Source organism: Callorhinus ursinus, unplaced genomic scaffold (genome assembly GCF_003265705.2).
Source record: "Callorhinus ursinus isolate GAN/ISIS: 27379988/994484 unplaced genomic scaffold, GSC_fseal_2.0 scaffold10, whole genome shotgun sequence".
Classification (NCBI taxonomy): Eukaryota; Metazoa; Chordata; class Mammalia; order Carnivora; family Otariidae; genus Callorhinus; species Callorhinus ursinus.
Genome location: NW_027397072.1, coordinates 57,124,291 through 57,138,949, shown reverse-complemented (window position 1 = coordinate 57,138,949; position 14,659 = coordinate 57,124,291).

Sequence of the window (14,659 nt, the reverse complement as noted above, 5' to 3'; positions counted from 1 at the left end):
TTTATTTTCTAGTTGCCCATTCTTTTTCAAGAACATTATTCTGATTCCTTTTCTGGATGTCCTCTGCACCACTAGGCCTCTCTCCCTCCATCTTTACAGGATACAGCCCCAAGTTCTTTTTAAGTAGTAGAGATTCGTCACTAGGGCGATAAGCCCAGTCATAAAGTAGGGAACCATCCTGAGGCTGTCCTTATAAATAAGTCCCAGCTCATTTATGACTTTGAGTCTGTAGCTTGCCTTAGTCTACTATCTCTATTTTAATTATGGTTTGTTCTTTCTCTTAGATACAGGTAAGTGATCTGTTATTGGTGTAACATTAGCTTTTATTCTGATGTCCACCCATACCTCTGCCCTTTCGTTTTTCTGTTCTTCTTGTATAAGCACCTCTGATCTTCATCTTCTAAATCCCAAACATCTTCCTTATCAGTAGGTGCGGGAAGCTGGAGGACACGTTTGAGCCTTGATGTTTTGAAATACATGTTACTTTATTATAAATTATCATCTTTTTATTGATCCTTTTTGTTAAAAGAGTGGTTCTCAATGGGGGACGATTTTGCTCCCCAGGGGACATTTGGCAATATCTGGAGACATTTTCCGTTGTCATGACTGGGGGTAAGGCGCTGCTGGTATGAGTGGGCAGAGGCCTGGGGGGCCGCGAGCCACCCTGCAGCATATAGGACAGTGCCAATAGGTTAAAAAACCCTGCGCTAGAGTTAGGGTATTATGTTCATTACATTAATCTGTGTGTGGATAGCTTATTTAATCCTTGAATTTTATTTGGGGGTATTGAGAGCAATTTATAAAATATGTGTCATACAAAGAAGCTCTAAACCACTGGCATAAATCAAAATGAGAGGACATAGTCTGGGTAGACTTCGGATTTCCCACTTCTACCAAGACTTTGAACTAGATATATAAGTAGAAAATTACTTTTTTTTTTTTTTTAGATTTTTTTATTTATTTGAGAGAGAGAGAGAGATGTGGGGCTCGATCCCAGGACCACCTGAGCCGAAGGCAGATGCTTAACCGACTGAGCCACCGAGGCGCACCAAGTAGAAAATGACTTTGGAAAAGTTTTCTGTCCTTTAATCTCATGTGCAAGCCAAAGGTCAAATGTGAAACTCCAGTGTGTCCCAACTGCTGAGTTTCCATCCTTCCAGCTGTATTTCTCGAACGTCTGTCACCGAACAATCTTGTTTCTGAAAACATTTGTTCAGCACCTGGTGAATCCACAGTCTTCTCCCCTCCCGTTTCGATGCTGAGTTCTTAGAACCCTTGAGAGGGTCTAAGTCTTCCACAAGATTGGGTAGAAACACTTCCCTCTCCGTCAATACCATCTCTGAGTGAATCTCTGTCACAGTTCCCAACCTAGAGGAACACAGCTGCAAGAAGGCCACACGGGCTTCCTCCCTGTGCCACAAATATCTTGAGAAGAATGTCTCAGAATTATGTAAAGGCGTGGCACTTAGGCTAATATGTGGGAGAAGTAAGTTTGTATATAGTACCATTTAGCAGATTCCTTCCCAAGATGCATTAGGAAGCCTTCACTACAAGTGGCATCAAACAAATGAAATGGAAAATTCCAGAGTCTGTGAAACAAAACAAGGGAGAGCAGACTTTGGAGGAGTTTCTTAGGCTCTTCCGGTCAGAGGTCCTCTCTGTAAAAGGGATACGAAGCACCTAGTAGATGCCTGGCACACAAAAGATGCACCATGAGCTGCTTTTGCTTAATAAATCCACTCAAGGCTGCACAGTATAAGGGAAAGATGGACCCCACCCACGTCGAAACTGGAGCGTGCTTTAAATGAGTTACATCCATGACAGAGCCCTTAGCGTTGGGGAAGGGGCACCGGCATTAAGCCAGCCCTATACTCTGAGCCACGTGGGGGCTACCTTCAAACCATCTTAAGGTAGGTCAGTAGGAGTGCTTGCTATATTACCAGATCATACATGCATAATCTCATTTGATTGTCATGATAATCCCAAATATAGGTGCTAATGTCCTTTTTAGTGGACAAGGAAAGTGAGGCTCATGGCGGCGAAGTGATTTGTCCAGGCTCAGGGTGGCAGGGGCCACGGGGCCAAGACAGGATGAGCCCAGGTATGGCTCTTACCTGTTGCCTTTGCACCTGGTCAGGGCCTCATCCCCTCCTTCTGGAGAAATGACTGCCTAAAGCGAACTTGCACACCTTTTGGGCGGGGAGGCTTTGTGAAGTCAGCCAGCCCTTCTCCAGGACTCAGCCTCTGGGGCATTGTGCTCACTCCTGCAGACAGGCCAGCAAGCCCCCCCCCCATGCACCCCTTTGGCTCCCCACTACCACATCTGCTTGGTGGAGAAATGGGTGGGGCCCAAAGAGCAGATTTACTGCGTCTCCTGTGCCTTGGGCTCCAACCCAGCCGCGCAGAATTGGAGCGATGACAAGGAGAAATGTGTTTGGCTCCAGGCTCAGTCACTGAGAATTCATGTAGCGCCTGCAGGAATAAAAAGCTAAGGCTGCCGCGTGCAAGGCCCTGCGTGGCAGTGGGAAGATGCAGAAGAGGTGCGGCCGGCAGGAGACCCGCTCTTACTCTCTAGCTGCTTGCAATCTAATTGTAGAACCAAAGTGGTTCCCGGAGAATCTCGGAGAAGGAACAAGGTGGGGCAACTTTGAGATGAGGAACCTGAGAGGTCAAGTGCTCTGAGGTCACACTGCTAGTGAGGAACCAATGACAGCTGCAGATTCTGTGACATGTACATGAGCTCTTCTTTTTTTCTTTTAAAAAGCATGTAGAAAAATAAAATTAAAAAATACAGCTAAGCAGAAGCGCCCGGGTGGCTCACTCTGTTAGGCATGGGACTCTTTTTTTTTTTAAGATTTTATTTATTTATTCATGAGAGAGAGAGAGAGAGAGAGAGAAGAGAGAGAGAGAGGCAGAGAGAGAAGCAGGCTCCCCACTGAGCGGGGAGCCCAATGTGGGACTCGATCCCAGGACCCTGGGATCATGACCTGAGCCGAAGGCAGTCGCTTAACCATCTGAGCCACCCAGGTGCCTGGGACTCTTGATTTCAGCTCGGGTCGTGATCTCAGGGTCGTGAGTTCAAGCCTGGCACTGGGCTCCACGCTGGGCAGGGAGCTTACTTAAAAAAAAAAAAAAAAAAAGGCTAAGCAAAAAAGGAAAAAAACCACCCCTAATCCCACTGCCCAGAAAAACCCACCATCACTCCCCAGCTCTCTCTTTCTCTCTGCAGATGTACATGAACATGTCCACAGCATGTGCCATTTTTTTTTTAAGATTTTATTTATTTATTTGACAGAGAGAGACACAGTGAGAGAGGGAACACAAGCAGGGGGAGTGGGAGAGGGAGAAGCAGGCTTCCCGCGGAGCAGGGAGCCCGATGTGTGGCCCGATCCCAGGACCCTGGGATCATGACCTGAGCCGAAGGCAGACACTTAACGACTGAGCCACCCAGACGCCCCTGTGCCATTGTTTTATAGCTGGCTCATGCACATGCTATTCTGGAACCCTGTCTCCTTTACAACACGCAGGGACTATTTAAGTGGCTCCCTGCAGGGGGCTGCCCCAGGGCCGGGAGGAGGGGGCACTTCCGGCCTGTTCCTGGCCCCCGCAGGTGGCCTGGGGCTCCAGGAGGGAGGAAGCCCTCTCCGCAGGGCGTCAGGAGGCAGGTAGGTGAAGGTGACCCCTGGAGGGAAGAGAGGTGCCAAGTGAATCCGGAGGGGTGGGACGTTGGGATGCTGAAGGCAGTGGGTTCAGGTGCAGGGACTGCGGAGGAGACAGAATGTAGAGAGGAGGAGGCTGTGCGGTGGCCCTCCTGTAGGCGATGGAAGGAGCAGGGGCGCGTGTGGCTTCGTGGAAGGGAAAGGCCCTTCTCCGGGTTCTTGACGTAACCAAAGCAACCGGCTTTCCGGCAGCTTCCCACACACCTATTCAGAAGGCACTTCAGCCAGGAAGAAAGCAGGAAGCCGGTGTTTTCTAAGATGTATCCCACATATCCTACAAAAGTGTTCTCTGGAAAAAGGGTTGAAAAAACAGCTTGAGAAATGTGATCTACAGTCACCCTACCTCGGAGAATTGCAATGCACAGAAGCTTACCTATGGCCCCGAGAAGAAAGGAGATCGAAACCCACCGTTTCCCAGATGTATTTTCTCAGAATAGCTTACTGTCTATGGACTTTCCCTCTTGCTCTGGGACCAGGGATGGAGAAGACACCAGAGCCCGGGGCTGGGGGTCTCCCTCCTCAGGGCAGCTTCCTTAGGGCAGTGGAAAGCCCCAGGCCCCGCAGGTGTCAGGTGCCCACACCCAGCCCTCGCAGGGCCCTGAAGGTGGAAGTCCATGCTCTCTAGGACTCCTCCAGCTCCAACAGTTCTGTCTCTGAAATTCATGGCAACCACGTCTTCCAGAGAACACCTAGCAGGTATGGTGGCCTAGGCAGTGAAATTTGTTGGTCAAATTCTCCCATTTATTCAACAAATATTTCTTGAGTACCTACTATGTGCCAGTTACTGTTTAAGGCATGGGGGATTGAGGAATGAATAAGATCTTTTCTTATTGCTCTAATGGGGCAACAGACTACGAACAAGTAACTATCCTATATGTCACTTAAGGGCTATGAGGAGAAATAAAGTAGTGTAAGCATAGCGTGTGGGATGGGCAGACTGAGAGGAGATGCTTTTTTATTTATTATTATTTTTGTAATTTTCCCTTAACAGGGTTTCTTGTTGATTAATAGAAACATGGACTAATGAATTTCATTTGAGTACTACTTAACTCTCTGTGATCCTATCTGGTGGTATTTTTTTTTCTTTTTTTTTTTTAATTCCAGTAGAGTTAACATACAGTGTTGTATTAGTGTCAGGTGTACAATATAGTGATTCAACAGTTCCATATATTACTCAGTGCTCATCACAAAAAGTGCCCTCCTTAATCCCCATCCCCCCACCCACCTCCCCTCTGGTAACCACCAGTTTGTTCTCTAGAGTTAAGAGGCTGTTTTTTGGTTTGTCTTTTTTTCCCTTTATTCGTTTTGTTTCTTAAATTCCACGTGTGAGTGAAATTATATGATATTTGTCTTTCTCTTAGTTCATTTAGCATTATACCCTCTAGATCCATCCATGTTGTCGCAACTGGCAAGATCCCATTATTTTTTAGGGCTGAGTAACATTCCATTGTAGATACATATACCATATCTTCTTCATCCATTCATCTGTCAGTGGGTTGCTTCCATAATTTGGCTATTGTAAATAAGAGGGATGCAATTTCAGATAAGGTAAGCTGGGAAGGCTTTTCTAAAGAGGTGACATTTGAACAGAGACCTGAAGTAAGCAAGGATGAAACCCTGAAGAGATCTCAGGGCAGAATATTTTGGGTGGAGAGAACAGCAAGTGTAAAGCTCCTGAGACAGGAACATGTTTGATGAGCAACAAGGAGGCCAGTGTGGCCTCAGGGAGTGGGAGAGGGGGACAGTGGTAGAAGGTGAGGTCACAGGGATAGTGCAGACCAGTTCTTACAGGACCGTGTGAAGGTCACAGGAAGAACTTTGGATTTTATTTAGAGTGAGCTAGAAAGCCACTAGAGGAATTGAGCAGGGGAGTGACACGTGTTATAAGGGAGAACTTCTGCTTTCTAATGGGCATGAACAATTTTCTAAATGGTAACAGCCCACTCTCTGCCTTTGAAAATAATAGAACTTAAGAAAATTGAGTTTTTATCTGATGACTGAAGGAAGATCTTACAAGGCCTCCGGATTGGTCATTCATTCATTATACTCTCATTGAGCATATACACTATATGCCAAGTTCTGTGCTAGGTACCAGAGATGTAAATGTAGTTGATAAGTTGATAAGACTCTTTTTTAAAATATACTTTATTTTTAGGTAATCTCTACACCCAACATGGGGCTTACATTTACAACCCCAAGATCAAGAGTTGCATGCTCTACTAACTGAGTCAGCCAGGTGCCCCATGGAGTTGATAGACTCTTAGTTTCCTACTTGTGATAGAAAAATTTGCAATTACTTTGTCCCCCTAATTAAATAGAATTTCAAGCTCCCATTCACCATGGTGGCATGGAGTTCCATCTCAGTCATATTTCAAGAGATGGATTTCGTCCCTTTCCTTTATGGTTCCGTATGCATCCAGTAATTCACAGGTGCCTGAGAGGGGAAGGGCCTCTGATCTCCATTCTGTCAGGGATAATGTCAACATACTCTTGACTGAAGCCCATTAGTTTTCTCAAAGGCAAAAGCTCCATCCCTTTGTACCAACCAGGGCTTCCAAGATCCTTTCCCTTGTTCCAGGATCACAGCTTTTAAGAATTCAACCTCCCTGTCATCTACTTACTACTCTCAGTGATCAGATCACTGATTGTTGCTGCATGGATGCATAAGGCACGGTAACCTTCGCTCAAGCCTCTTAGAACCTTTGGTTAGACAGACAAGTGAACCAGTATTTATGGTAGGTGAGGCTGAGCTGGGTCGGTACAGTGGGAAAGGCTCTAGAGCTGTTTGCCTTACAAGGAGTGAGCCAGAGTAGACTACACAACCCATGTTCTACAGTTGTGTGTGTGTGTGTGTGTGTGTGTGTATGATTAACACAAAGATTATTCATTCATTTTCAGTTTTGTGCAATAAGAAAAGGTGTGCAACAGGCTCCTTCTGTTTATTGTGAAAGATGCTGAATTTATTATGACTGTAGAACAGAAACAAGTATATGTACTTTTTTTCTTGGAGGTAGAAGGACTTTTAAGGATCATTTAGCTGAGATGAAAAAAGTGGTTTTGGGGGTACCTGGTGGCTCAGTTGGTGGAGCACGTGACTCTCAATCATGGGGTCATAATTTTGAGCCCCGTGTTGGGGGTAAAGTTTACCTAAAAAAAAACCAAAACACTAAAAAAGGAATTTAAAAAAATGAAAACTGATTTTGTCTTTAATCTTTTGTCCTTAACATCCTCTCCTTGACCGCTCTTAGTCTTCGTCTCCTCGTCTCTCTGTCTTATACTTCAGAGAATATGCATCCTCTATCACAGCCAGTCTTTTCTAGAAGCAATAGCTGGTTGAATAGAATGTCACTGTCTGTTTTTGCACCTCCTGACTTTCTTTGAGTAACTAGGGATTGAAGCAAAGTCTCTCTTTCAGCTCTGCTTCAGCTCGCGTCCTTCACCCTTTCCTTCATCCTCCTTTTCTATTCATTCACCAGTTTATTACAAAGGATATTATAAAGGGCACAAATGAGTAACCAGCTAAAGAGATACATAGGGTGAGGGCCAGAAGGGTCCCGAGCTCAGTATCTTGTGTCCCAGTGGAGCTGGGGTACGGAACCCTCCCCGCATGTGGGTGCACTCACCAACCCAAAGCTCCAAGTTTTGTTCTACTTTTTTTAAAATAATCCAGATTTCCTTAGTTTTGTTGTTTTCTTGTTTTGTTTTGTTTTTGTTTTTTAAGTAATGTCTCTACCCAACATGGGGCTGAAGCTCACAACCCTGAGATCAAGAGTCACATGCTCCACTGGTGCCCCTCCAGGTTTTGTTTTAAAGATCACTTGAAACTCTGGGTGATGGGAGTCAGGCTGGAGTAGGTTAGCACTGGGCCCCCAACCTCAGCGGCACTCTCCACTCAGCCCTTGAGGCCCCAGGTCTCCCTTGTTCAGGAAGCCGGAGTGCCGCAGTGAGCCGCCACAATGGAGGTTTGTCCTCTCCTCCATACGACACTCTCAGGAAAGGCTTGGATGTCCGCCGGCAGCCATCCCTGCGGCACTAATGAAGTTTAGGAAGTGCTTAGCTGCAAAGGGCACGGATCAGGTAATTGAATTGGTGTCAGACACATAATGGCTTCAAGAGTCTTTTCTCCCTCATTTGGTAAGAAGAGCCTTTGCCCTCACATCCTCCATAAAAGCTCAAGGAGAAAAGGATGTTCACCCAGCTATATATCAACCCTGTCTATTGAGTAGGAGTTTTGGGAAACCATATGGAGAAGCACACTTTTTAAGAAGGCTTTGGGGACTGTTAATAGCAGGCTGGGCAGGGCACAGGAAGAGGCTACGCATGAGTGTGTTCCACAGGATGCTGCCAGGTGATAAAATATTAAAACCAATACCGACACTCACTCCTCAAGGAATGGTCTTAATGATTGTGTCAGATATCTGGGCTCTGTGGTCAAATGGACAGTGAGCTTTGGGCTTTATCAAAAATAGTTTAATGGGTGCCATGAATGGATGCCAAGAATGCTTCAGGGGTGCCAGGCCCTGTGCTAAACTCTTATGCATTATCTCATTTAATCCTCATAACAGTCCGATGGGGGAGGCCCTTGTACTATCCCCATTTTACAGATAAAGAAACTGAGCCTTGCTCAAGATCACACAGTTGTGATGTAGCAAAACTTGGCTTGAAATCTAGGATTGGGGTTCTAACACCAGTGTATTTTTCTTCTTTGATAAAAAAAACTTAAGGAAAATGGGTTATGTCCATATACGATAAAAGGTAGTAGTTAAGAGTTTACAGTGAATTAATTCTGTCCCACCAGACCCCAGTCCAGACACAGTCATCATTACTGGCTTCTCGTACCGCCTTCCAGCTATATAGAACACACACACAGATGTGTACATGTTTGTGCGTCTACACGTGTGTACACAAATGTTTGTGTGCTACCCACACTATCTGCGCCTTTTCTTCATTTAATGTATCTTGGGAGGCTTTAGCGTCTGTACATAATAGGCTGCCTGGCTTTTAAATGGCTGCATAGTAGTTCACAGTATAGATATATAGGAACTTAACCAGTCCACTCATTAGGGACATTTAGGACTTTCTAGAGTTTTCTGTTTTTTTTGGCCTTTCTTGACTTTTTGCCATCAGTAGCAATGTTGCAATAAGCATCCTCAGGCAAATGGCTCTGCAAATGTGTGTAAGCAACGTTGTGCTTTTGATCACAAGAGTGAGATGACATGCAGGGACAGTTGGGGTCACTCACCAGGTCACTGGCTCAGAGACTACATTTCTGTCACCTCCAGGGTATTGAGGATGGCAACCAGGGAGCCATCTAGGCTCTAGGCTTTGGGACATCCCATACATACAACCTTAGGTTTGATAGTGACAGACGTCAGCAGCACCTGGGGCCCCAGGGATGTTTCTAAATGAAAACAAGACTGTGGAGAGCAGGGTTCCTCTCTCCAGCCACCATCTCATCACACCCCACTTGGGGCAGCCAGGAAATGTAAGGCTCATGGGCTAAGCCTGCTACCCCAGGCAGGTGGAGCCCCATCGTGCCTGGCTCACTTAGGGAGGCATGGGCTGAAACCCAGAGATGGAGCGGCTTGCTCAAGGTCACACAGTAAATATGGCGGGAGGGGGCTGAGACACGCTCTACTGTCTCTTCACTACTCCCTGCATAGCCCCCTCTGGGCTCAACACGTTCTGATTCACGGAGCTTTGCCTCTTCTCTGGTTCCAACGGAGGCTTGAGGAGCTCCTGAAGCTGCTTCTGGGCCTGGGGGAGAGGGTGCAGGCTGCCCTTTTGTCACCTTTTTGCCTTCCCTTTACACAAGTGAAGCTGGCATTTTGTCTCATGAGGTTGATGTTTTGCCTATAAACTGCTGCTATCGTAGTATCAGTCAGGACGTCTTTGGTGGTAACAAACAGACCCCAGGTTATACTGGCTTAATACCAAGATTTATCTTGCTCATTTACTCCCTGACTCAGGTCACACCCCGTGTCAGCTGTTCTCCCTGGAGTGACTCAGTGCCCCAATGTGCTTTCATCTTGTGGCTTGCCACCACAGTGGGTGGCCCCCATGACCGCCCGGGGGTGGGGTGCAGTGCTGGGGAGGGGAGCGTGGAATGCAGGAGGATCACACGCGGACTCTTGAATGCCTCTCGGTCACTTCCACTCCTAGCCCACTGGCCAGAACAAGGCAGGTGCCCACACCTAATTGCAAGGGCCTGGGCAGTGTAGGCGGCAGGCGGGGTCACATGGATAATCCTGGGAAGTACGTGTCTCTGCCCAAGTCCTGGGGCTGCTGGGGCCAGGAGACCATGGGCTGCATTAAGCAGGGCAATGACCACAGGCCTGTGGGAGCTATTGTTAATAACAGTAGATTTGGGGACTGATATTTGCTTTTAGGTGTCACTCAATTGCTAATTTATCTGCAGAGGACTTTTATCTGACATTCAGATGATTAAGAAAAATAAAACACATGTGCAGAAAACCCACACAACAAATGTAGAGCTTAACCTTAGTGAATTTATTGTAAGGCAAATACTCTTGAGTCTCCCGCCCAAGGCAAGAAACAGAACTTAACAGAATTAACTGTTATCATTTTTGGACTTGGCGCTCTGTGTCGCCAAACTCGAGTCTAATGCAGCTTTGGAAAAATGAAGCTTTGTGTTTTGTGTTTTATGTCGAGACTGTCGAATCTCGACAAGGAACTTGCAATATGCCCGCTGCGCGGCTGAGGAGGCCCTCCCACCCCGCAGGGAACATGTGGACGGGGTGTGGGGAGCCTGGGGCAGGCCGGCCAGCAGTCTGGATGACGGCTGCCAGAGTCTCCCTGTCTGCCCTCACGGTGCACTTGGTCCCTGGGTCAGCCTGCTTCTTGTGGCCCGGCACTGCCCAGGAACGCATCTGCCCTGAGAGGCAACCACACCTACCCAACTACAGCCTGGAGGTCAGCCTGACCCCGGGGACTCCCAGCTCTGGGCAGAAGCCCCATTACCCCTGCCAAGGTATGTGTCAGCCTAGAAGCAGCACTCCATGTTTTGGGAACTTGTAAAAGCCTAATCCTAGAAAGACTGCCTGTTTCTGGCTGCTGGCTCGCCCCGCCTCCAGGGAGCCCGCCGCACCTGCTGGGAGGCAGCCCTGGGCAGGACCCTCCCATCCCGATCTGTCACTGCATATTTCTAGGCTCAAGTCAGACTCGGGGAAGTATGGCTTTCTCCTCTCTCCCCGCCCTGGTCCCCTGCACCCATGAAGCCGCTGACCCAGTTTTTGATGGGAAAATGAGAATCTCCGTGCAGTCATAGGAGTAGAGAGGGAAGCAAACACCATTCTGCCTTAACATAAGCCAGACACGACCCTCCTTCTGAGGAAGGGACAAGGAACTTGCGCCCTCCTGCTCTTATCAGAGCGTTTGGAACAAGCTCCCAAAATACCAAAGGCTGAGTACAGACCTCCTTTGCTGTCACCAAGAGGAATGATGAATCATACAAAACGCGCAATTTCTCTCATCCCCAAATACTGCATGGGTACTTACATTTAGTGTCATTTTACATGTGCGAGGAATTTTTTTTTTTTTTTTAATTCTTCTCTCTCTCTCTCTCTCTCTTTTTTTCCTAAACCCAAAACACCAGCTGTAAAACCCACTGCTTCCTTCCCCTCCTGGGTCTGCAGCGGTAGGAGGTGGCGGCGGCAGACAGCCGGGGGCCATGCTCTGAGTCAGGCCTCCCTCTCGGGCTTGCTGCCTGCAAAACAAACTGAAAAGCTGGTGAATGGCACTTAGGGGCCCACAGGCATGCCGGGAGGCCGAAAATATTTGCAGAGGCACACGCTCTGTTCACAGAATGAAAGGCCACTATGTAAATATCGGGGCTCTGTCGGGGTGAGGCATCTTCAAAGTGGCTTCTGCTTGTCACATCGAGCCAGCAAGGAAGCAAAGACATTCATTCAAAAGCAGCACGCAGGAACCCTACCACAACTTCCTGGCCCCAGAAGGTAGACTCAGAACGGGACCGCAGCCTGGGGTCCCGTGTTTCTTTTTCTTGCCCTTTCTCCTTTGCTGCACACCGCACAGGGTGGTTTTGTGACGGCCTACAATGTCAGCTTTCAGGGCTGGGCAGACATGCTCAGTTTTCTCTCCCTTGGCGGGGGAAGGCTTTTTTGGAAGACACTCAAAAGGCAACCATAGTTACTAATGGAGCATGGCAAGCATGAGACAGAGGTAGTTATTACCCAGGCTTGACAAAAAAAGGAAAATCGTGGGATGGTTTTTGCATCAAGCCAGATATGAATTCCAAAGACTCCCAGGTGAGTGCAGAAGCCGACCAGACACACCTGATACCCCCTTGCAGCATCCCCCATGCCTTCCAGAAATCCCGCACAAACGTGAAAACTGGCGACAGTCCTCTGACCACACTGGGGCCACGAGCCAAGATCCAGGCAGAATTTTCACTAACCACATTGTCCACTGGGATGCGTTCAGAAGAACATTCTTGGATTTCACACCATTTGTGTTGGCCCCTCTGAACCAGAAAAGGACAGACAGCCCCCAGAAGGGAAAGAAATAGTCCCTTTGTCAGTGATGATCTTCCACCTGGGCAGGCAGGAAGTATCTTCCAGGTCAGACAGTTTCCTCCTCTTCTGTCTTTCTCCAGAGCAACAATGACTGTGATTTCCAGCATACAACACAGTGAAAGAAGAATGGCTAATGGCATGCATCATCATCTTCAGATGTTGACTTGCTAGAGGAAGTGTCCTCAGCGGGGAGAGAAAAGAAGGGGACTGGGACTGGCTGCTCAAAGGGCTGCAAGCTACCCTGGATTCCCCAGCCTCATCAGAAAGCTCAAGAGCAGAGCAGAAGAAACAGCGATGGCTGGATCAGAAATATCCCAGAGAATGCTCAGCAGGCACGAACACCTGAGCTAAGCAGACTTAGATCCACAGAGGAAGCTGCCAGCACCCAAGTGGGAGGCTAAGGATGCTGCATTTACTTTGTCTGATGGCCAAGGCTAAGCCCAGAGAGAGGGCTCTCCACGTGAATACCAACGAGGCAATGAAAATAGAGGAGAACGTGAAGGATAGGAGAACCGCCTCAAGACTTGGGAGCAGCACCACTTTCTGAACATTACTGTTCTATAAGAAACAGATGCTAATCTTAGACAATTGCTGCCCTGTGCCTTTGGGAAGCTGCAAGAAGATATGGCCTCAGGGTGCCTGGGTGGCTCAGTCAGTTTAGCGTCCGGCTCTTGATTTTGGCTCAGGTCATGATCTTGGCATCATGGGACTGAGCCCCGAGTCAAGCTCTGCGTTGGGCATGGAAACTGCTTAAGATTCCCTCTACCTCCTTCCCCCTCTCTCAAAGAAAAAATAGATATGGCCTCAATGGGAATTGGCTAAAGAAGGAACTAGAAGGACCCCTTATCAGATATGATTTGTATATATTTTCTCCCATTCAGTAGGTTGCCTTTCATTTCGTGATGGTTTCCTTCCCTGTGCAGAAAGCTTTTTAGTTTGATGTAGTCCCACTTGTTTATTTTTGCATGTGTTGCCTTGACTTTTGGCGTCAAATCTGAACAGTCATCACCAAGATGCAGGTCAGGAACTTGCTGCCTAGTTTTCTAGGAGTTTTAGGGTTTCAGGTCTTACATTCAAGTCTTAATCCATTTTGGGTTAATTTTTGTGTATGGTGTAAGATAGTGGTCTGGTTTATTCTTTGGCATGTGGCTGTCCAGTATTCCCAGCACCATTTATATTTTTGGCTCCTTTGTTGTAAATTAATTGGCCATATATAAGTGGGTTTATGTCCAGGGTCCTTATTCTGCTACATTGATCTATGTGTATTTTTATGCCAATACCATACTTTCAGCTTTTCACCCCCGAGTATGATGTTAGCAGTAGACTTGTCATTATGACCTGTATTTTGTTGAGGTACATTCCCTCTATACCTATCTTGTTGAGAATTTTTATCCTAAATGGATTTTGAATTTTGTCAAATGCTCTTTCTACATCTCTTGAGATGATTATATGATTTTTATCCTTCATGTTGCTAATGTGGTATGTCCCGTCAATTGATTTATGGATATTGAACCATCCTTGCATACCTGGAATAAATTCCACTTTATCATGGTTTATGATCTAATGCTTTACTGAATTTAGTTCGTTATATTTTGTTGAAAATTTTTGCCTCTGTGTTCACCAAGGATATTGTTCTGTAATTTTCTTTTCTGGTGTCCTTGTCAGGTTTTTGTATTAGGGTGATGCTGGCCTCATAAAATGAATTTCGAAGTGTTCCCTCCTCTTCTGTTCTTTGGAAGAGTGTGAGAAGGATTGGTATTAATTCTTTAAATTTTGGTAGAATTCCCTAGTGAGGCCCTCTCTGGTCCTGGACTTTTGGTTGTTGGGAGGTTTGTGATTACTGATTCAGTCTCTTTGCTAGTAATCAATCTGTTCAAGTTTTCTGTTTCTTCTTGATTCAGTCGTGGTAGCTTGTATATTTCTAGGAATGATCCTGAGATCAAGACCTGAGCTGAAATCAGGAGTTGGATGCTTAGGGGCACCTAGGTGGCTCAGTCGTTAAGAGTCTGCCTTTGGCTCAGGTCATGATCCCAGGGTCCTGGGATCGAGCCCCACGTGGGGCTACCTGCTTAGCGGGGAGCCTGCTTCTTCCTCTCCCAATCCCCCTGCTTGTGTTCCCTCTCTCACTGTCTCTCTGTCAAATAAATAAATAAATCTTAAAAAAAAATAAATAAAGTTGGATGCTTAACCCACTGAACTTTCTCTTTCATTTGATTCTGTTCATTTGAATCCTCTCTTTTTTCTTGGTGAGTCTAAAGATTTGCCAGTCTTGTTAATTTCTTCAAAGAATCAGAACTTAGTTTCATTGATCTTCTCTATTGTCTTTTTAGTCTCCTTTTCATTCATTTCTACTCTGATCTTTGCTATTTTCTTCCTCTACTAACT